Source organism: Gopherus flavomarginatus, chromosome 3 (assembly GCF_025201925.1).
Source record: "Gopherus flavomarginatus isolate rGopFla2 chromosome 3, rGopFla2.mat.asm, whole genome shotgun sequence".
In the NCBI taxonomy this organism is placed as follows: Eukaryota; Metazoa; Chordata; order Testudines; family Testudinidae; genus Gopherus; species Gopherus flavomarginatus.
Genome location: NC_066619.1, coordinates 176,938,974 through 176,963,239, shown reverse-complemented (window position 1 = coordinate 176,963,239; position 24,266 = coordinate 176,938,974). Strand labels below are relative to the sequence as shown.

Here is a 24,266-nt window from a genome sequence, read left to right as displayed (position 1 = left end):
TACTAATGACTTAGTGTCACCTTCCATGCAGGGAGAAGAGGGTTCTGGACAAGAAAATGAACAGCACAAATCTGCTTTACAGTTCATACCAATATCCCTTCTTGATTAGCATTTACCTCTGCTGGCAGAGAAGACACTGGAATAGCTGCAATCTTAGCCCTTCCCTCCTTCTTGAGAGAGTGCCAAGGACCCCAGGCAGCCTAAAGGATGCTCTTGCCGATGACTAATTGATTTGTTTAACTATGGTATGTAATATTTTGTGTCACTGCCACCTGATGGAATACATGCAGATAGACATTACCCGTTGTTCCTTTACAGGAGAGGGGGGATAGTTTAATTGTTTGAGCACAGGTGTAGGCTGGTGGACACAATCACCAGCCTGGGACAGACAACCATGTTCAGTTCAGTTTGTAGCCCTTACTGCAAAGCCTTGATTATTCTCTCTCTCTCTCACACACACACATAGCAGCAAGTAACAGGCCTGTTCCCATTAAGATTGAGGGGCCTTCTGGCAGCTTAATGACTAGGACCTTCTCCAATCCATGAGGTTCTACGGAATCTACTCACCCTCTAGAAATCGTCTGCTGCTGTCACAGGGGAGCATTCTCCTAGCCCTCTCCTGGTCTCAGGCTCCCTGGTGGCTCTGGGGCCCTCATTTATATCCCCTAGCTGGCAATCATATGACCTAATCACTGGATACCATCCAGCTGGATATGATGATGCCCAGCACTTGCTTGTTGGGATCTTCTCCTTAATAGGGCTGGCTGGCCTCTTGGTTCTTAAAAGGGCAGACTACCCTGTTACAAAAGGAGTGGGAGCCAGCCAGGGCTCAGAGTCAGTTGGTACACACAGATACAGCATGAACACCTCTTTCATGCTGCCACTTTATTCTTCAGAATCTAAGCTTTCATTTTAAAAGAATGAAGTCTCTAGCTTATAGCTGCTGAGAGAGCCTCAAAAATAGGAACCAAGTATAACTGATAAAGTGATATCTGTCTGCATTGGCAGAATGTGAAACAATAACTCAGAAGTGTGGACTGTTCCTTCATCTCAGTGCACACTGACTTGATGCTCAGTGACAAGGTTGATGGCAGTAACCAGCTCATGTTTCATCAATGCCTGGAAAAAAGGGGAGGGAGAATTATGTGTTAAAGATCTGTCCAATCTACTGAGAAGGACAGCTTCTTCTGGCACCATGAGGAGTGGGCCTGGGAAAATATTGCTACTTTTCCCATCACCCACTCAAGAAGCCAAGCCCAAGGAATTTAGGAGAGTCCTGCAGGGCATTCAAGTCCCCCACAGAGGAGTCAAATTCAAGATCTCCAGTAGGACATAAGAGCCTCATCAAGGGGAAGCCAAGAGCTTAACGCAAACACACTTTACTATCAATGTAAAGTGAGTCACTTGATTTTTTTGGATGCTACACCCAAAGTTTATTTCACTAATCCTCCCCCAAATCCTGTTATGATGGACCAAAGTCTTATGTGTTTGGTGAGGGAGAAATGAAAAATTGCTTCTTCATCCTGCTCCCAAATGCCAAGACTGTCTATGCTACGGAAATTAAATATGAGCCATGGGCTCAGAAGGGCTGAACCCTACATTGGATACGCACACCCTGATTCTGAAATAGGAATCACGGTACCACTGTGACATTGCACTCCATATGATTCTATGAAAATATGCTAATGAGTGTGACTATAATGTAACTGGAATATGCTTCATGCAAAAGGTCTCTTGTCAGGTATCATTACGAAGCTTATAATCTACTGCGTGTGGTCATCCTATTTGTATAAATGTATCATTCTTGTATCTGAAACTAGATATATGAAATATTACTCTGAGGTCCTATTGTAATTATGCAAAGTGTGGGCCATTAATGGTGGTTTGGAATCTTGATGGCTCCCATCATCTAGGACAATTGGTTGTAAATGGCTCTGTTTACTTGGAAGCCTTCCTGTGAGTCAGGCCAGGAAGAATGAAGGCTTGGGGTCTCACAGGACACGTGACCATGTCACCTGGTACTGGAATCCATCTTAAACCTGGTGCTTTTCCATTTAGAAGGAGGAATGGGGAGAGACAAAAGATTTCTGCCTTGTGCCAAAGCTATATAAGGGGGTGGAACAGAACAAAGGAGGCTGCAATCATGAGAAATCCCCTAACTACCACCCGAGCTGGAACAAGGACTGTACCAGGGGAAAGGATTGGGCCCAGACTAGAAAGGGGTTCTAGTCTGTGAAAGAAGCTTATTGGAACATCATTGAGGGTGAGATTTACCTGTATTCAGTTTCTTAAATGTATTAGGCTTAGACATGTATCTTTTGCTTTATTTTGCTTGGTAACTTACTTTTTTCTGTCTGTTATTACTTGGAACCACTTAAATCCTACTTTTTATATTTAATAAAATCACTTTTGCTTATTAATTAACCCAGTGTAAGTAATTAATTCCTGGGGGAGCAAACAGCTGGGCATCTGGACTCGGTGACCTCTCAAGGTCCCTTCCAGTCCTAGAGTCTATGAATCTCTCTCTATCAGTGTTATAGAGAGCGGACAATTTATGAGTTTACCCTGTTTAATCTTTATACAGAGTAAAATGGATTTATTTGGGGTTTGGATCCCATTGATAGTTGGGTGTCTGGGTGCTGGAAGTAAGAGCACTTCTTAAGCTGTTTTCAATTAAGTCTGCAGCTTTGGGGGATATGGTTCAGACCTGGGTTTGCAGTAGGCTGGTGTGTCTGGCTCAACAAGGCAGGGTTCTGAAATCCCAAGCTGGCAGGGAAAAGAGGCTCAGAGGTAGTCTCAGGACATCAGGTGACAGTCCCAAGGGGGTCTCTGTGACTGAACCTTTCACAACCACGTTAGGTAGCCTGACAGCCCTCATATACGTGAATTTAATTCCTAAGCTGGTAATGCTGATATATAGAAAGTTGCAGAGCGGATAGGAAGAGGTTATAAAAGTACATGAGGAAAGGAGAAATGTGAGAAGCAACAAAGCCATTTACATTTATGATGTTAATCTTTCCTCACTATTAACTTTGAGGGTGATGCTCACACTCGCTCCTTCTGATGGACAGAAGATATTACATGTATAATCACCACTATCAGCTTGGTGACACTGGAGAGAACCAGGGACACATTTTCTTTCTTCAGCTCATCTATGGACAAATTTGTTTTGTCTTTAGAAATTTTTATTTCCCCATCATATTCAGCTACAATCAGTGTCTGCTGCCTGTATCCAACCACCAGCTGACTGCGGTCTACCGGTGAAGAAGCCACAGGAAAAAAAGACATTCCAGCAATACAGCAGCCGGGAGAGCTAGAACTTGAGGGACAAGGAGCTAGGTAAATGGAAAGGGAATTAGAAATTAAAGCATAAAGGTTTGATATTTGGGTGTGATGGACTGGCTTTTCCACTCTTTGGATCACCTCCAACAACCTGGACACTTGTGCATTTGCAAGCACCACTATTTATTATTGTTATTTATTGAGTCCCCTCCACCAGTTCAGCCTTGTGCAGCAACATGTATATGGAAGTAAACTCCCCCTTAGCCCACTTTCCAGAGAAGGAGAGGGAAAGCTACCCTCATCTTGAAATCCTGTCTCCCCTGGCCACTGCCAGCTTTCTCCCTTGCATGTCTTTCCTGTCCTTTAACTGTTTGCAGTTGATAGATTGATTGTTCTCATTTGCTCACTAATCCCCTGCCTAATTAAGCTATTGAGTTCCCATCCCCTACAATTAAATATACTGTGTGGGAGATGGGAATAACTTGTATCTTAGTGACCAGAGTGCTGGGTCAACTCTACGATCCTAGTACTCTGTCACATGGGGAGGTGCCAAAGCTGTGCTTAGCAATGCAGGTAGGGCAAGGATGAGGAGACAGGGAACTAAAAATAAGTGGCCTAGGAAACTGTAGGTGGCATCCTGAGAGACATGGTTTAGGTACCAAAACTACAAGATGGGCTAAAATTAACTGATCATTACTGTCATCCTTGGAAATGGTGCCCCCCTGAAGGTTGGGATTCCGGTCCAGCACAGTAGCGTATGGACAAAGATCTTCACGTTTTACCAGCAGGGAGAACAAATGCCTCTCTCATCCTGAACAGACATAACTCATGAGAATCCCTCCAAATGTCCCCACCAAAAATATCTGAGGTGTAAGACATGCTCACCTCCTTGTAGGTGTCATGATGATGAAGACATTTGATGTTTCAAAGGTCTGGAGGAGAAAGGAATACTGCAAAGTAACATAAGGGGCTGCCACCTCCTCCCTCCACATGTGGAGCTGGTGCTGCTTCTGCAGTAGACTCAGTTCCTGTCCAAACAGGGAAGCCCTACATTAGTATAGTACTCCTCTCTGTGGAAGACTCTCTCCTGTCCCAAAGGCATGGAGCCAGTTATGTGGGGGTGGGGGAGAGAGAGGATGAGGTGTCCATTCAAACTAGCCGAGTGCTAAGAAAAGCTCCTCACAAAGAATAATTATTTCTATATATCATTCAAGAAGATTGGCCATTACTGATTTTATAGCCTAAGTTAGAGATGCAAAAGATCTATTATAACATCTATACTCTATGCAAAGGACAGTGTGTGTCTGGTGCAATGGCTGGAGAAACTTTTAAGTGACTCAAGCAATGAGGCTTCCTTTGGGAGAATATTCTATTGTTCAGCTTCACTGCTAGGAAGATTTGTCCTGACACTCGTCTTATATGCTTCCTTTCTTAAATTAATTAAATTATACTCCTAGTTATGTCCCCTCTGCCCTCTTAAGCCATCCCACTACCTTCTTGGTACTTATATTCCTTCAAATAGAACACAGTTAGGTCCCATCTTACCCACCATTTAGTGAAAGGAGACAATTCCTCTGTTTCTTGCGGGCTTCCAAGATGCTCCTGACAGTGCTCCTGTGCAGACAACATTAACACACGCCCACTTGGTCACAGGCTCCAGGATTCATCTCAGCCATTGAACGGGCCTCTGAGAAGGAACTGTTTAGAGGACAAATAGGGAGTTAAAGAAACATTTTAAAAGGGGTCAGAGAGAGGTAGGCACACAACTCCTATTGAAAATCAATGCATGTGAATGTCTAACTCCTTTAGTGAAATAGGGAAGTCCCAGGCTGTGCCTATGACAGCAGGATCATGGCCTGAAATTGAACATGTAACTTGTGAAAGGTTACCAGTCGTCAGGTTGTTACCCATGACATGGCCACTGAAGACTAGAAGAACAGCAAGAAATAGCTGCTGCTGATTGGGAGACATCATTAATGTCCAAATCACAAAACTAGACTAAGTCCTTTTAGTTTGATCTCTTCTTTCACTGTCACTCCTTATTTCCAGTTTCCTTCTTTTTTTGTCTCTTTCTCCTTTTCTACAGTTTTGGTTTCTCTTTTAGCTCAGCCACCTTTCCCAATTTTCCAAGCATTGGAGACAGTGCTGTAAAGGAAGAAAGATTCATAAATATAACATTAAGATACCAGTGTAGAAGTGTCACAATCCTTATAGCAGGCCAAAGGAAATAGTGTGTTTATCATTTAATATATTCTGCCTATCAGTTTTCTAACTTTTACATTGCTGTTTGTAAAGGAAATGGGCAACAAAATGTATTTTAAGAGGTCATTGTCAACATAAAAGTTACGTACTTAAAAAAAAAAAAATCTTACCATGTTACTAACAACTCCTTAAGACTGAAAGCATTATGCACATAATTATTTCTGTTTCTATAATTAGTCTCTTCTATATTTCTTTTTGGTTGTAATAAAAACTGTATTACGCTAATAAAGTCTCTGAAACAATTAAAACCTTTTGTTTATGGTTCATTATTTCTAGTGCTGCAAGAGTATATTTTAATTTGCCAAAACCCAGTTCTCATTGACAATTTATGCAGTCATATTTCTCCTATTATTAGTGCTGGTTGAAATATATATACACACACACACACACACAATTCTTCTGTCGATTGGGTGGGTGGCAGGGCCTGGACTGGGAGGGCAGGTCCCTCCCCACCATTTATCCTGTTGTTACCTCCCTGCTCTTCCCAGCTGCTGCTCCATGGTGACTAGGGAGAGTTGAGGCAGAAAGCACCTTGGCCCCTAGTGGCTGGGAGGAGTCACTGCATGAGAATCCAGCCGTGCAGCAGGCAGATGTGAGGAAGGTGTGGAGCCTCTGAAGTTATGAGTGTCACATGAGATTAGGGTGACCAGATGCCTTGATATTAAGGATCTTGTCTTATATAGGCAACTATACATACCCTCTGAAAAAAGTGTCCCAATTTTTCACACTTGCTATATGAGATGTGTGACATCTGGCAGGTCTGCTAAGAAATCAAAGAGAATTAAATCTTCCATACTGCTACCTGTGGCAGGCCCAAGGCCACCGGAGAATCACAATGCATTCCTGTGGGAGCATGAGTTCCCAAGCGTATGACAGGAGGACACAATCCCTGGGACCTACTTCTGTAGTTACAAAACAGTAATACACCAGGAAACTAGGACAGAAGGAATACTACAACAAGAATGCCCCATGGTTATCCCCATTGTATGGGAGAGATTACAAACATAAAATGGCTGGAAAACTGCTCAGGTAACAGCATGTCATCCACAAGCAGGTCATATGTCATACCCATTCTGGGGTCATGCCTATAGAAGCTGTGCAACATGTCTAAACAAAATGAAAACAACAAGGAGTCTGGTGACACCTTAAAGACTAACAGATTTATTTGGGCATAAGCTTTTGTGGGTAAAAAAACTCACTTCTTCAGGGAGACAGTAGCTCTGTTTCTTGTGGGCTTACAAAATGCTTCTGACAGTGCTCCTGTGCTGACAGCACTAACACAATGTCCCATCTGGTCACAGGTATCAGGGGAAGATTCATCTTGGTCACTCTGCAGAAGGAACCTTTTTAAGGACAAGTAGCTGTGTGATGAAAAAGCCATTGAGTTAAAGAGGCAGTATTTACTGACAGGTTAGTCTGTGCTGGTTGGGTTTGGCTGCAATTGTGTTTTATTTTCATTTGATTTTTTTATAAAGAGGAGATGGAACAGTAGCCACTGGAGTCAGTTAGTACTAGGTATTAACCTTAGGTAAACCTGACCCATGTGAGCTCCATGTCAAGGAACTGGCACCAGGCAATAAAGACCAGTGTCTTTTCATCACAACTTTTTGTTTCACCTTAATTACAGAAGTTGCCTAGAATTCACTCATTTCTAGCCACAATGAGTTTTAAATTAGACTAGAAGCTGTCTGAGGCAGGGGCCATGACTTCTTGTATGTTTGAACTGTGCTCAGTACAGTGGGCCCCTGATCCAGATTGCAGCCTTTGATTCTACCACATGATAAATAAAGATAACAAGTGATGCAGTAATGGCAATAGCCAGATACTCAGCACAGACATTATTTTAAACTATATTTCATTTCATATTGTTGTGGCCAACAGTACAAATGTTAAGGGAAGTGTGAGTGCTTATAAATCGAAGGTGATCATCTGGCCTCATGGTTTTCTCATGCTGTGGAGGAAATGTAGGATGTTTGCACAAGCACTCAGTTATTAGAGTTGAGTGACATTTTTCATCCAAAACTTTTTTTCAGCAACAAATGCAGACTTAGTAACACTGAAATGTTTCGCCAATTTGTGTATGTTCCACTAAACTGTTTCAGATGCTCCTCCCCCCCCAAAAAATCCCAAAACAGCAAAATATTTTGCTTTGACATTGTCAAACTAAACATTTAGATTTTTCAGTTTGAAACAACTTTTTGTTTCAAAATTTCCTTCAGTTTTATTTAAAATACAATCAATCCAAAACACTGTAAACTGGTCAAAATCAATACAAAATGTTTCAATTTTGTCAAATCCAAAACATTTTGTTTGACCCAAAGCAACTTTGTTTTTTAAAAAAAACTTTTTGGTTTGCCAAAAATTTTGAAAAATGTCCTTTTGGTTCAACCCCAAATTATTATTTATTTCCCTATTTTTCAGCATTGCCAGCTAACTGAAAAATCTATTATTCGCATAGCTCACTGTACAGTCTTCTGAATGGTCTGTTAGTCTATAAGGTGCCACAGGACTCTTTGCTGCTTTTACAGTCCTCTGATATGTACCCTGAATTGTGCTGTCCTGTTCCCATAATGCTGACCTGCAAACTGCACCCTGGATTTATCTTGCAGCTTCCAATCCCCTTATCATTGGCATCAACTTTGCATTGTCAATTAAAAGGATTATCTTTCCCAGCACACAGCTCTAATTATAATCTAACTCAGTTTATCTGAAGTACATTTTGGTAGCATTGCTATTATGCAAATATAAATTTATTATCCACTCATTATGTTTTGACTACAGTGTTGCTAATTAGAGGCAATTTAACTGCTTTAAAAAAAATCCTTTCCTCTCCATGCACTTTCACTAACTTGAAAACTGTACAGAATGCACATCAAGAACAGCATCAGCGAAGAAAACCTGCAGTTAACAACTCTGGTTTAATCACCTTAATTGACTTTCATTATGTAGAAAGCCACTTATAACGTGCAAATTATTCTGATTGACTTCAGTTTGGTGACAGGAATGTGAAAGATAAGGGGCAGTTTATTCTGATCACATTTGTAATGCTATAATAGCCCAAATGTTTACATACATTTGGTGCAGTTGCCTACCTTAATTAATCCAGTTACAGGATTTCCCTTTGTAACGGTATTTGACTATGGAGAAAAACTGCTTCAGGAAATTTGGGGTAGTTTTGAAACTGGACTATTTTCAGAATTTAGGTCCATATGCATGCAAGAACTCCACAGTTGACTTGAAGTGGAGTCTGCACATCCTCTCTCACTCACAGGCCTGCTCAACTACACCAGTAGGGTCACAGGGCAAGGACCAACACAAGCTGCAGGATGTCTTCCCCTGGATGTGGGCCTTGCAGCATGGAATGACTCACTTGACAACCTTCTCTAAAGCCATCGCCCCTGCACTGCCAGTAGCCCACACCTTAGCAATGTGACCTGGGAAGGAAAGGGGAGAGATCCCAGAGTGCACTGAGGAGTTAATGCCTCTTCAGGCTACGTTAACTTTATGCTGCATTCGCTCTAGTTTTTCTGCAGTTCTTGGCAGGGAGCATAATGCTTAGCACAGCTCAGCCTCAGCTCCCACTTCCTGGCCTCGCCCCATTTTTCCAAATCACCAAAGGGCAAAAAGGGGATTTTTTCCTGCCAAGGAGAAAGGTAGCTATGTGAGTGTATTTGGGAGCCATTATACTGTCAGTGGTCGCAAAGGTCTTAATCCCTAGAAGTCTTTCATTGATGTCTGCATAGGGAAAGAGACTTGCTAGCTTTTAAAACAGTTCCTGATCCATTTGGACATCTCTGAGGATAGCTATTTGCTTTTGCTTCTGTTAACTGATTACGATGCCATCTTGCAATAACTTTGTTAACTTTTCTTTCTTAGATGTTCACTTAATATCTAAAAAGGATTTAAGTAAGAAAAACAAACTATACTCCATTGCGCTCAATCATTTCTTCTCTTGTGGACTTTATCACTGTATGTCAATATATGCTGTTCCTATTATATGTACTGGGGTGAGGGAGCAATCCTACTCTATTAGTGCTGGTGCCACTAAGATTTTGCATCCAGAGACACCCCTTTGCACCACCTTCTTTCATTCAGGTACTATTCTTTTAGCACTTCAAAAATATACTTTACCCAAGAGTTTAGGAGTGCTCAGCGTTCCCCAGAAATATTTCCACCCCTAATTCTCAAAAGAGAGAGAAAAATCAAACAAAGTTTGTTGCTAACATAAAAAGACTATTAAACGATCGAAAACACATCTTGGAACAGGCTTCTGCAAACTTAACCTTCAAATACATGATTCTGCATCCTAGGAACACTAGGGGTCCCTAGTGGACTTTCAAAATCTTGGGGAGAAAAAAAAAGGAGACCAGTTTTCTTCTGTTCAGAATAAATCCCAATACCCCATTCTCCTCCCATGCTAAGCTCTGTTGATACCAGGAGCAAAAACAACAATATTAATATTCCGTTGTAAAGGGAAGAAAGAAACCACAGTGTTGTGCCCACAGGTATGTAAGGTTCTTTGGGAGTGGGTTTACTTTCTATCTGGAACCAAGTATGCAAAGCTTTTTGTCAATTCAATGCATATTTTGATGTAGGGTGTATATTTTTTAATTAATTAATTCCTTCTGGAGATTTTATCTTTAATTTGTTGAGTGAGTTCAGCGTTCATGTAACTGAGACACTTAACAGCTCTGGCTATAATCCAACATAGCGCAGGCAAACTTTGAGAAAGCTAAACCTAGAACACCCTTTCTATTTCAGGCCTGGGCTTCTGCTGGATAGAAGTGGTGGTTTTGTGACATCACAAGAATGAGGGAGAAGAGAAAAGACTATGATGAGATCACAGAACTCATTTGTATTGTGATTTGAGTCATCAGACATCAGTCAAATAGCCAAAATACATGAAGTTGCTGTACCAGCTATCCCTTGGACATCTGCAATGTGTTTTCACTGGAAAAAGTTTTCCAGTAGCAACACCACTCACTTTATAAATAACAGACTAATAAACCAGAGGTGGGCCAGGGACACTGCAGGTCTGAGTTTCCTCTCAGACCAGTTTTACACCAGGATAGCTCTGCTGACTTCAGCAAAGTCACTCCTTATTTGTACTGGTGTAAACCAGAAGAGAATAGGCCCAAAATTAGGATCTATGTCTATTTTAGGATTAGGCTAAAGCTCAGGGTTCAAGGCTAATCCATTCTAAAATAAAGGTATGGATTCAGACTGAACAGCTTCCATATCTCACAAGCTACTCTTGTGAGATTTTCAGCATGTTGAACAGTGGAAACCTTGGACAACTGGCAGTTTTGGTTTTGGGTTTTTTTTGCAAATTTTGGCTGAAATATATTGAAAATGGCCATTCCTACAAAATGTTGGCCACATCTGTGCCAGGAAATGGTTTTCTTCCCATTTCCATCAATCTTTTTAGTTTGGATCTAACGCAAACAAAAATCTTATGGTCAGGTTCAGTTTCGTGGATTCTAAGTCAATCCTCTCCAAATTTGAAGGAGCTCAGATTCAAGGTTCTGGCTTAACTCCAAAACAAAAGAAGCAGGGGATTTGAGGGAGGGATATAAGATACTTATGAACAATTATACTATTTAGGGCTAGATTGTGGTTTTTCTCAGAGAGGCACGTTTCCCTCTTTTCCCCCGTTTGTACCAGACAGAGAGCAATTAGAGTAATTTGCTTTTGGTCCATAGAAGCAGCAAGTTCCTCTAATCTCTGTTTGAGTTAGCCCAGCTGGGTTGGCCAGCACATTGTGGAAGCAGAGCCAAGCCTCTCTATCCCTTTCCCATCTCTTGAGGGCTTAGCAATTGTACTTATTCCTCAACACACAGGCCCATGTAGTCCCAACGGGGACATAAGAAAGGCTACATGTGTATTGTTTCCATTTATGTCCCCACATGGGCATGTAGTCTAAGGAATACTTAGTGTCCAGACCTTTGACAATTAAGTCTTCTTTGGGCCATCCACTGAGTTTACACTTCAGCTATAAACAACGAAGAGATCACTTCCTCTGTGTAGACAACATAACGTTTCCATATGCCACCAATCATTTCAGCATTGTGGTGCATTCTCTCAGAGCCCAGCTGCCTGAGTGAGAAAAGAAGCAAACCATTCTGCTTTTGTCCAAGTTGCAGTCCTTTAACTGTCTCATTGAAATTTGTTTTCTAACTAATGCTCTTCAAAGCAGAGTTTTATGTCGTTCAATATCGAAGTGTTTGGGATATTATTCAGCATTCAAGGAGGGCAATGATTTCCATTTCCATAATTAATACAACTTGGACTTTATTCATAATTTCTCCCTGTATCTTTTAATAGATGTGCAAAGCCAGAGCCTATGGATAGCCCATCTTTGACTTTCCTCGGTAAGGTTCTGAGGAATATGCCCCACATTTCTGATCAAAACTTCGAAATAGCCAAAGGAGAAATGACCCCTGAGAATAAATTCCAGATTTTACATTAAGCTCAGTGCATGCAGGGACAGAACGTAAAAAGTTTAGCCAGTACTGTGTGAATGCTAATACAGCGTGAAATTCACTCCTTTGCAAAGGATCAGCAAAAGGCTTTTGCATTGGATAAATGCCACTTATGCAATACTTAAATCCCAAAGTAGAGTTTACGTCTGATTCTGTCTGTTGGCACGGAAGTGAATTTCACCCAGAAGGCAGACACGATCCATAAAGTTTATATTTTATGTACCTCCCTATTGAATCTCAGTGTCTTCATTTAAACATCTCCCCAGAAACAGAGGACATAGATTCTATCTTCCTGAAGCTAAAACTGATGCACTTTTATAAGCATTGTAAGTTTAAAGGGCTGTCGTTTCAATTCTGAGTATCTGACAGCTCTATAATTCATCTCTTTGCCATCACTGAGCAGTATATGATGCCCCTACATCATTTCCTGAAAAAGCTTTTTGCCTTTTTTTAGTTTTAAAGTATAATGATATATCATTAGTATTTTTAAAATGCTCTAAAGGGCAGATGCTAAATGCATATTGCATTTACGCTTTATTAGTGTGCTGTGCAAAGTGCTTTCCAGCAGGCGTTCCAAACCAGTATTTAGCACTTTTTGCAAAAAAACAAAACCAAACCATTTGCCTCAGTTATACTGCCAGAACTCAGGCTTAACAAAAATATCAATTTTCATTTGCAAATCCTTTTGAATTTGTAATGGCATTTTGTTAGCGATGGAAATGACAGAATAGACACCATAGACGTAAGGGCTCCAGAATAAGAATTCATGCTGAGAAAAATCTGTATTTTATTCTTAAATCATATTTCTTGTTAGCTTTCTAAAAATTTGGTCTCCATTAGAAATGTCAAAGAACAATGTAAAGTTGGGCAGGATGGTTCTATCTAAGGGCTAGAATGTAGCTTTAGGCACAGCCATGAGCAATGGCTGCACCACCCCTGGAGGCAGTATGACTTACCCACCGCTAACACTTCCATCCCTGCTTCCTCCTTGCTCCTAGGGTAGTAACTGACTGTTGACCTACACCAGCAGCAAATTATTACAGCCCTACACTGGCTCAACGACTCTGGCCAGTGAAGAGGGGAGTGGAGCCAAGTCTGCGCCTGTTCCCCACCTCTCTTTCCTCATTTGCTCCAAGAAGGAAGTACAGCCCTGTTTATTCCTATGTACCTAGAACAGGTCACCTGAGTAGAGATGTAAGGGAGAATGCTGTTTCTTACTGCCCTGCACATGTAGTCTGAGTTACCTTTTAGCCCTAACTTAATACAAACATGATATGGTTGTTGATCTGATGGTACAGAACATTTCCATTAAATGCTAGCATCCTATTTCCCAAACTGAAAATTTCAAAACCTATTTTGAGTTTGTTTTCTATGTAGTCACAAAAAGATCATTTGTCATTAAGATGGAAGCAGTTGTATACATTAAAATATTACCCTAATGAGCCAGATCCTGCCTTGGGCTGGCAAGACAAAGGAACAAGGATTAGCAGAGATGCTGGGAGCATCTCTTCTGCAAATAGAATCCTGATGATGCAGGCAGGAATCCATAAGGTAGGGGTGCAGTTTCCTACTCTTCTGAGAGTCTAGGATCCGGTAGCTTGTTGCTACCCAACCCTTCTTGCTGACTGGGGCGGCTCTAGGTATTTTGCCGCCCCAAGCATGGCAGGCAGGCTGACTTCGGCGGCTTGCCTGCGGGAGGTCCCCGGTCCCATGGATTCGGCAGCAGCCAGCGGGAGTTCCGACGAAGCTGCGGGACCAGCAGACCCTCCGCAGGCATGCCGCCGAAGGCAACCTGCCTGTCGCCCTCGTGGCGACCGGCAGAGCGCCCCCCATGGTTTGCCGCCCCAAGCACGCACTTGGCGTGCTGATGCCTGGAGCCGCCCCAGCTTGCTGATGAAGTATAGTCATTCACAACTGGGCTCACAGATACCAATGTCAGGCCAGATCCTTGTCTGGCGTAAATGGCCACAGCTCCATTTACTTCAATGGTTCACTGAAGGTCTCATTACATCAGCTCAGGGTCTAGCTAGTCATATTTGTATTACTTCATCTTTATCTTATCACTTGGAGAGCAATATGAAGGCACCATGTTGTAGATAAATATTCCAATTCTTTTGTAACTTCTAAATAACCTCAGTCAGGGCCAGGTAATTTTGAAATTCAAACAGCCAGCTAGTACACAAGTTAAAAGCTTTGCTTCTATTGCCATTAGGGAGACATCACTTATCTCCTGAAAACTGCTAAAAGATAGTGGTATAGTGCTAATGAAAGAAAGAGCCAGATTCTTGTCCACTACAATTCCTACTCAGGTCATAATGTACTGAGGTATTCTAAATTGTGATGATCCTAGGGGCATTCCCAGAGTCAACAAAGTATATGACATACGTTAACAAAGTCCATGTGATCCATTTCCATCTGCTGTGTACATACACTCTGTAACCAAAATCCTTATGAATAGTTGCAAAAAACCAAACCACAAGCAGAATAGCCACTTTTCAAAGTCAGGTATTTTAATTATCTTTATTATTTTTCCTTCAAAACCCCAGAAGTGAACAGTGTCTGTAACACGGGGTTTAAATTTGAAATCAGAGCCAGTTTTTCCACTATTTGAGACAACTGCCTCTCCAAAATGGATCAGAGAGATTACATTAATATATAATTTAGAGCTAATCTTCCTTTTCGTGCTCACCACATAAAAAAGGAAACATATAACACCTTTCCTCCTATCTAAGTATCTCTACGTATTATGGATAATTGTCTGTTTTTCCAGTTTTCTCTTTATTAGGAAGAGAGACCTGACAAAATTGTAATGCAACTACAAAAACTGGATGGACAACATGCAGAAAGACAAACATATGTAATGAATCTTGCTCCTTTTTCAGGAAGAGTTGAAGACAATTGCTTTGATGTTGATTGAGAAAATTGCCTCGGAGCTGTCTATGCAGGAAAACACCAAACTCTTTTCCCAGCCAAGTGTAACAAGTGAAGATCTAATGGTCCTTACCGGGAGATGGTGGAGATGGGATCAAAAGGATTGAAACTTATTCTATGCTGCCACTTAAAAGTGGACAACACTATAGCTGTTGCCTCAGGATGAGGGTCACTGTTTGGCATATGGTTTTGCACTGTGGCAGAGGAAGAGGATGACTTCAACTTAGAAGTGTTAGGAACATCCACAGCTTAAAAGAGATGTAATAATTCTAGCAATCTGGTAAAAATTTCAACAGCCTTTCAAGGTTTCTACCTTCAATTAAAATACGTTGCTCCAAGCTTTATCTGCCAGAGCTTGCCTGGAAAATTGCCTTTCAGTCTGAAAACTTGCAAATAAGATCCCAGCTTGGAAGCATCTTTTAATTTATTCTAACTCATACACTATACCTGAACCTGATGAGATGAGTTAAGGATGGAGGACCTGCTCCTGACCTGACTTCCAGTCCATAAAGTTCATCTGCCTGCAAGTTGTTAGGCTGCAGAAGGCACCTCACATCAGATATTAAACTCATACTATGCTTGATCTAAAAGCTCAGAAGTGTTAATTTACAGCAGGGAAAATCCATGTAATTTCACTTATTTACTGGTAATCTTTGAAAACTTTTTTAAAAAACTCAGTGAGGTTTGTGACTGGTTGGATCACAGAAACCCCCTTGGGAGCTGCCACCTGATATGCCAAGACTACATCTATCCCTGCCTTCCCTACCAGCTTGGGACCTCAGCACCCTATCTTGCTGAGCCAGACACACCCGTCTGCTCCAACACAGACCCAGGGTCTGAATTACTTGCCCCAAAGCTGCAGGTTTACCTGAAAGCAGCTAACAGAAGTGTTCTTGTCTTTAACACTCAGATGCCCAACTCCCAAAGGGGTCTAAACCCAAATAAATCTGTTTTACCCTGTATAAAGCTTATGCAGGATAAACTCAAATTGTTCACCCTCTATAACACTGATAGAGAGATATGCACAGTTGTTTGCTCCCCAGGTATTAATACATATTCTGAGTTAATTAATAAGTATAATACATATTCTGAGTTAATTAATAAGTAAAAAGTGATTTTATTAACTACAGAAAGTAGGATTTAAGTGGTTCCAAGTAGTAACAGACAGCACAAAGTAAATCACCAAGCAAAATAAAATAAAATGCGCAAATCTATGTCTAATCAAACTGAATACAGATAAGATCCTCACCAGTTCCAGAATGCTCCCTTTTACAGACTAATCTCCTTTTAGCCTGGATCCAGCAATCACTCACACCCCCTGTGGTTGCTGTCCTTTGTTCCAGTTTCTTTCAAGTATCCTGGGGGGTGGAGAGGCTCCCTCTTTAGCCAGCTGAAGACAAAATGGAGGGGTCTCCCAGGAGTTTAAATAGACTTTCTCTTGTGGATGGAGACCCCTTCCTCACTCCTATGCAAAGTCCAGCTCCAAGATGGAGTTCTGGAGTCACCTGGGCAAGTCACATGTCCATGCATGACTCACAGTCTTTACAGGCAGAAGCCATTGTCCACATGGTATCTTGTATGTCTCCAGGAAGACTTATGTGGATTGGAGCATTCCAAGATGCATTGTTCCCCAAATGCTTCCTGATCGGGTACTTAACCTTGCGAATTTCTTCCTAAAGAAGCTGACCAAATGCCTCACAAAGCTTCCTTAGGCCTTGGCTACACTCACACTTTACAGCGCTGCAACTGGGGTGTGAAAAAACACCCCCCGAGCGCTGCAAGATACAGTGCTGTAAAGCGTCAGTGTAATCAGGGCAGCAGCGCTGGGAGCGCGGCTCCCAGCGCTGCACGCTACACTCGTAAGGGATGTGGTTTACATGCAGCGCTGGGAGAGCTCTCTCCCAGCACTGCCGCTCTGACTACACTCACACTTCAAAGCGTTGCTGCGGCAGCGTTCCCGCAGCGCTGCCGGGGCAGCGCTTTGAAATTCCAAATGTAGCCATACCCTTAGAAATCAAGCAAGTATGCAGCCAGTGTTCTTAACCTCAAGTACAAAATGATATATATGTACAAATAGGATGAATAGATATAGTAGACCATAACCTTTATAGAGATATGTTATATGGCACAGGCAGCACAAAACATATTCCAGTTATGTCATATTCCCATAAAGCATTATGGGGTACAGCGTCACAAGGTTTGTCTTCTTTAATGTATTGTACATACACAAGTATGGAAAAGAGAGTATATTGTACTCTCATGTGTGCTGCAGGGTTCTACATTCATTTATGTTGTAGTTTGGTACTCACATACTGCACTATATTGAAGTTCTTTCCATACTGAGTTTAAACTTCTTGTCTTGACTTCCAAGGCACGGCACAACTTTCCCCTGCCTATATCTCAGTTCTTTTTTCTCTTTGTTTTCTACCTTGATGATCGGCCAGTTCCTCTTCTACTCCCTTTGGGCCTGATCCAACACCTACTGAAGTCAATGGAAGATCTAACCCATAGACTTCAAAAGAGCTTTAGATGAGGCACTGTGTCTCCCTCACCAATTGCATTTTTGTACCTATTTTATGGGTCCCAGTTTCCAGGAATAACCTCCTTCTCCCTGGGCCCAATCTAAAAGTCATTTATTGGGAGTCTTTCCATTGAGTTCACAGGGCACTGGATCAGGTCCATCAATGATTTAAAAGCATCCTTTCTCCCTGCCTTTTCTAGTCAGGTTTGCCCATCTGATCTCTCCTCTAGTGCCATTTGCTTCTCCTCTCTAGCCATGTAATGCCTGCTGGCTGAGGCACCAATCTAGAGCAATAGTGAAGAGTGGGTGGGTGGGTTAGGTAGCAGGAGGACAATGGTCAGAGTTCTCGCAGGGGTCAGTAGCCAGAAAATTCAATCCAAGGGACTGGGTCAGCTGTTTAGGAGGTGAGGTCAAGTGAGGCAGCAGGGCAGTGTAGGAAGCAAACAGCAGTAATGGTCTATTTCTCAGACAGCTTCCTCTTCCTGGTGGGGTCTTCATAGGTACCCAACGAGAATGCTGTCTGCCCAGCCAAGCTGGGGCCTGGGTTGGTGGGCCTTTAGCACTAAGGTTGATGGCCAGGAGCAGTGATTGAATGCACTGCCAAGGCACAGCAGCTAAGGCTGCCATTTTAAAGACCTAGCAGGTGTGGGTTCAATTCTAGGGTCCTGACAAGTCCTTCCTTATTTTCTTGGAAACTTCTACCACTAACATTTGTTTCACATCATATTTGTTGTTTCCTTCATCCCACTCATTCCTTCTTCTTTCTTGCTCATCATTACCATTTTCCATGTTTGTCTTGTTTCGATTGTACGTATTTTGAAAGCAGGACAATATCTACTTCTGCCAAGTGTCATGAAAACTGGTGACTAAAGTGCAGCTAAATAAATAATTATGACATATTTGACAGATATTTAAATATTTAATCAAATAAAAGAGCAGGAATACTATTCTCATCTATAGATGGACAGATGTCCTACATGTCTATGATTTCTATGATTGTAAGTGATCACAGTACTTATGGGCATTCCCCTGGGAAGAAAGATCCCAGGATGATCAGTTAGCCCAGGTGATGTGATGTGTTGTAGACCACCTTTCTAGATGATTTTAGAATATCTGCAGTACATGGAACTCTATTCAGCTTAAATTCACCTCCATGGCTACTTTTCCTCCAAGAGAATAACAGAAGCTAGAATGGGATACCCACGTTTTGAGGCAATGGGAGCTGCTTTGGCAAATTTGCAGGAACTGAAGGGCTGCTCCTATTTTGCATATTAATTTACATAACATTTTTATTATCACAAATACTAGCACACAACCATGTTTTCTTTGCTGTGTGCAAGGAAGCTTGCAATGGAAAAGCTCTCATTCGGAACTATGAAAGTGCATTCTACACTGGTTGTATTGCTAGAATGGTTCTCTCTAAGTCCTTTAGCAGCTACTTTGAATTCAGTCAATGGTCAAAAATCTATATGTTTTTGAACAAAAATCATGATCCATACTCAGATTTAAAATGATATCAAAGGACCATCTTAATGTAATTATAAATTAATGGAGAACCACCTCCAGAGGACCCTGTTGCAGGAAGATTCAGATACCAGGAAAGCCCTATAGAGATCAGCTTGCCACCTCTAATATAGTTAAATGGTATACTGTGTGTGTTGGGGGGTGTCCTTCAGACGAGACTTTAGTAATAGTTCCATTTGTATGAAGTGGCCATTAAAGGTGCCAGATCATAGAATATCAGGGTTGGAAGGGAAATCAGGAGGTCATCTAGTCCAAGACCCTGCTCAAAGCAGGACCAGTTCTCAACTAAAGATAATGTTTATAACAATAGAGGCTTGCCTCTGTGTGTATGTGTGTGTGTGTGTGTGTCTCTGAAAATTTCCCTCCTTGTTATTGGTATATGAGGTGCAGGAAAATGATTGATGCTGCCCACCCTCCCAGAGATGGCTGCATTTCAGTGGTCACCACTGTTTATGTAATTTGTGAAACACTTTACCATGAAAGGCACGACATATAAAACGTAAGATATTATTGCATTTGTCCATCAGAAACTTTGCTGCATACCATAGTAATATTTATATTACTACAATACAGTGCTCTATGCCAGGCGTTGTTTTGAGCATTGTAATTGCCTATCTGATATAGCAGTTCTATCCCAATTTTCACAATCTCTGAATATACAGTTCCACCTTAATTGTCTGAAGCTCAGTTATCCAGAACTTCCTATTATACAAAACAGGGTCACAAACCCAAACATCTGTTAAGCACATTGAAAATTCCACTGATCATCTAAAAATCACAATTATCCAAACATATTCAATCCTCTCTTTTCTCCTCCATTGGTATTCAAATAATTTAGGCTCATTTTTATTGGCCGGTTAAAAAAATAAAGTGGACCCAATATACACAACATGGGAGTGGTGGCTTGAAATATACATTATTTGGGAAATTATATGAAATTCAAATATATTTTATATAAAGTTTTTCTTTAGAAGAAACATTGATTTTATTATTGTTTTATTGTGTTAGACAGCATGAAGGAAAAGGTTATAAAAACTGGAGCATTGAAGATTACTGCATTTCTACAGATGCAGCTCCAAGGATAAGAGATGAAAATCATAACCATACAGCAAGAAATATCTCACTAATACAAGGGCATGTCACATCCTGTATCTCGATCCTCCATTTTGTGGGGAGGGAAGCAACAAAGCTGGAAAATGAGAGCAACATAAATATTGCAGGCACAAGAAGTACAATGCTTTCTATCCAGTATCAGCCACCACTTTGTCAAGATAGCTCCAAGCAAGAAAATGCATATCATCAATACAATACAAGATAAATGCTGTTTGTAATATCTCATCAAGCTCAGGGTTAACATTGTAGTAAAACATCAATACAATATTATTACCTCTAAGACAAACCCGCATATCATATTGCACAGAGTCTCTTATGGATTAAACATCTCAATAAAGTAATCCAGTGACAAAAAGTCCCTGCAGTAGTTGCAATCAATTGTGCCATATAAAAGCAACACAAAATATATAATGCTAAAGGAACAGCTTAGTGTCTGCAACTAGACTGGAACTGAACTGTTTCACCCATCTGAAACATCATAACCATAGCTGGTGGAAACTTTTTTCCCTTTATCTCCATAGTCTAAGAACTGACTCTTTGGCACTTTACAAGCACAGAGTAAGGAAAAGGTCTATGCCCAGAGGATCTTATAATAATCTAATTAAGGCAGAGACAATGCAAACTATCAGAGATTGGATATGAGGATCAGAGCGGACTGAACTAGGCTTCATTGGAAATGGAAGGATGAGAGGAAGTGAGTTTTAAGGAAAAACTTGAGGGAGGCCGCTTAAGTTACAAGAAGCTAATTGCCCTACAGAAGACCCCTCTCTGACCTTTGAAGAACAGAACACTTATGTCAGAGAGATAATCCAAAAGAAGCATCATGGGAAGGACAGTGTCATACAAATAAAGAAAAAGACAACCATGCACACAAATAGGAAACAATGAAATAATGCAAGGTACAAAACAAAGAAACAGAAATATCCAACCACCCAAAAACAAACAAAGAAACAGCCCACCTCCTGACTTGTTTTTGCATAGGATGAATCCCATCTTGGGAGATGCTGAGCATCCGCTCTATAAATGACTGCCTCCAATGGCAGTTGAGACCCAGTATCTCCCGGGAGAAGCTCAGCTCCTCACAGGCTTGAGCCCATTTTGTGTTTTTTGAAATGACTAAAGTTTGCTAGGAGTGCACATTTTTATTTTATATTTGTATTTTAAAAGATTGTTTCCTCAGTTTAATTTTATTTCATTGTAGCAGTTCAAATCTATCTTTATCTCTAATGTGCCTAGCCTAGTATTATATAGGTGCTGGGCAAGTATTACAAGAAAGAGATATCCAAAAGGGCAGGCAAATTTTCCAACCTACTCTTGGTTTATTTGTGGGACTACTCGTAGTTTGCACGCAGTAGGATTTCCATCTGCCCTACTTCTTTGGGTAGCGAAAGGCAGGGAGGTAGGCCTTAAGGGAAACTGGCGATGATGAAAATAGAACTCTTCAGTTTTCCTTTGGGAGAGTGTGCCAGATCCTATTGCATAGGTTTTGCGTCCATCCTCCCAGTTGAGTCTACATCTAGGGTCTGCTGGGCACAAAGGGGCAGATGCCCCTAGCTGTGTAGAGAGGGGTCCCTGAGACTGTATGGACCGTCCCCTCTAAGGGATCTGGTTCCTAGTTCAGCAAAGTACATGCTTAACTTTAAGCACTATACATAAGCCCTATTCAGCAAAACACCTAAACAAATGTGTAAATCCCATAGAATGTTGGGAAAATTTTAGACAATGATCCTGATGCTGAAAGGGCTTTGGGGTCATTCTGGACTCTAGTGTTCACAACCATGAACAGACAATAGCAGTTCCCAAAAGTGACTTCTTCCATCTCTGGCTAACAGAGGCCAAACATGCTGCTGGTGCAGGAAGGCTGGAGAAGACTGAAGTTGCTTAAAGGAAAAGAAGCTACCAACAAGCGGCATAACACCTGGGGTTTTCTATTGGTTTTTGACATGGATTTTCAGTGGATGCATAGTTTGCTGGCCCCATCATAACCCCTTTTGCAGCACTGCAATGTTCCACAACACAACAAGAGAATGTGATGCTAAAATAGCTTTTAACAAAACACACTTTTCTTCTGGCACTCACCCCATGCATTTTTACATGGAAAGGGCACACAGAGGCCTAGCAAAACAGATGGTGGGGAATGGAAATGAAGATTGATTGAAATGGCTTACACTCTTCTTTCATTGTGAAGTCCAAGCAAACAAGATAAAGGTCATTGCAAGCTGACCTCAGAAGGTTTCATGTTACATATTATAGGATAAAAACTCAAGTTAATACAGGAAACAGAAGCAGGTAAAAATAGAAAAAAAGAAAAATCAAAATTAATTTGGAACAAACTACTTCGATGGTAGTTCTTTGTCAGAGTTTTCTCACAAAACTTTCCAATTTGTCACCAGCGTTTGGTTTCCGTTTCTGAGCTTGAGCTAATAAAAAATGGTCAAGCTTCATCAAAATGATATATGAGACTTCCCCTTCACACCCAACCCCACTTAATACATCATGCATCTTGGCTTGGAATAATACAGCAACATCAAGTTGAAGGTTGGAGAAATCCTATTTTAATAAGATTAATCTCCTATGATGAGCCTGGATTTCTTTGCCTAGGGTCAGGTAATACTTGAGCTCAATGACTCTAGAAATAATAACTCTTGTTCTTCCAAACTTTGGTGATTATTCTTTCCTTGTCCCAGGGTTATTGAATAAAATGATTAAAGTGCAACATTTCCTGGGAATAAAACATTTGAGGCTACCCCATTGGCTCACCACCTAATAGGAATAATGATAGATTGAATTATTTCAAGAAGAGAGTCAAATGTCAAATTCAAAATAGCTCTGAGTATTTTCTGCATGTTACTATGTAGCTGTTTATTCTTCCATCCTCTTTGACACTCCTCCGGTTACAACTTTCATGTACATTTTCCAAAGTCTATTTTTCTGCCAGTGAGAGCATTGCCCTCAGGGCCATCCTTACCCATATGCAAATTTGAGGCACCAAATTTCCTGGTGCCCTACACAGCTGCGTGCTGCTCCAGCCCCTGCTCCGCCTCCACCCCAGCCCCGCTCCCTATTCTACCCATTCCCTAAAGCCCCACCCCTGCTCCACCCCCACTCTGCCTCTTCCCGCCCCTGCTCTGCCCCAGCCCCGCTCCCACTGCACCTGTATCCCTGAGGACTGCAGCAGGGGTCGTCGGGCCTGCACTCACTGGGCGGCGCTAAGTGGAGTGACCCAGCCCCAGTCCGCTCCATGCCACTGGCTCCCAGCTGTGCTTCTGGTGAGTGCTGGGGGGCAGTTCCTCCCAACTCCCCAGGCTGGAACCAGGGGAGCAGAGCTGAGCAGGCTAGGGCCGGGTGACTCCACTTCCTGCTGCCCCGTGAGTGCGGGGTCAGGTCTGCCCTGCACTCACCAGGCAGCAGGAAGCGGAGCGACCCGGCCCCAGCCTGCTCTGCTGGCTCGTGCTGTGGGGTGGTTTCCCCCCCTGCACCCCAAGTCTGCTCCTGCCCCCCAGTGGAGGCCTGCAGCCAGCCCCCCCGGAGAGGCCTGGGCCCGCCCCCCCTGCAGAGGGGCTGCGTAGGGCACCAAAATGGCTAGGGATGGCCCTGATTGACCTTCATCAAGACACCAGCAAAAGATGCCCAGGTGATAGGAGACAGTTCAATAGCATACAAAGATTAGATACAGAAAGTCTTTGAACTTTCCAGCTAGGACTTTTTCTAAAAAAAGAATATTCTCATAGGGAACTAAACTCAGCTTCCAGAAATTTAGCTTGTGCTTCTAGTGTAGTTTCTCCATAGGAATTAAATTTGGCTTCCAAAGCCAAAGTAGTCTTTAATATAGGTCAAAATTGTCAAAAATAGCCTCTGATGTTGGAAGCCCAGCTTGAGACACCTTAGGCCTGATTTTTACAGCTCCTAGGCACTTATAACATCTGTTGACTTTAACTGGATCTGAGGACACACATCGCTTCTGAAAAGCGGGCCCTCGGGGTCTCAAATTGGGTGTCCAAAAACTGTCATTACAAGCAAGGGAAACAGCAAATATATAAGTTAGGTTCTAGCTGGCCTAAAAAAATTGGCTTTTGGTCTAGAGAAGCTGCAGGAATGAAAGAGCGAAGTTTGGAAGTGATGATGAGGCTAGTGGTAACAGAGATATTATG

The 24,266-nt window shown here is 41.8% G+C and overlaps 1 long non-coding RNA gene across 1 annotated transcript; it reads right to left on the bottom strand.

Moving 5' to 3' along the window:
- Positions 1-360: 360 nt before the first annotated feature.
- Positions 361-6,897, bottom strand: LOC127046869 (uncharacterized). The gene is made up of 4 exons (XR_007773234.1): positions 6,744-6,897; positions 4,832-4,980; positions 4,168-4,214; positions 361-1,119 (listed from the first exon to the last, which is right to left on the bottom strand). It is a non-coding gene; the product is annotated as an uncharacterized LOC127046869 (long non-coding RNA).
- Between the last annotated feature and the right edge of the window lie 17,369 nt (positions 6,898-24,266).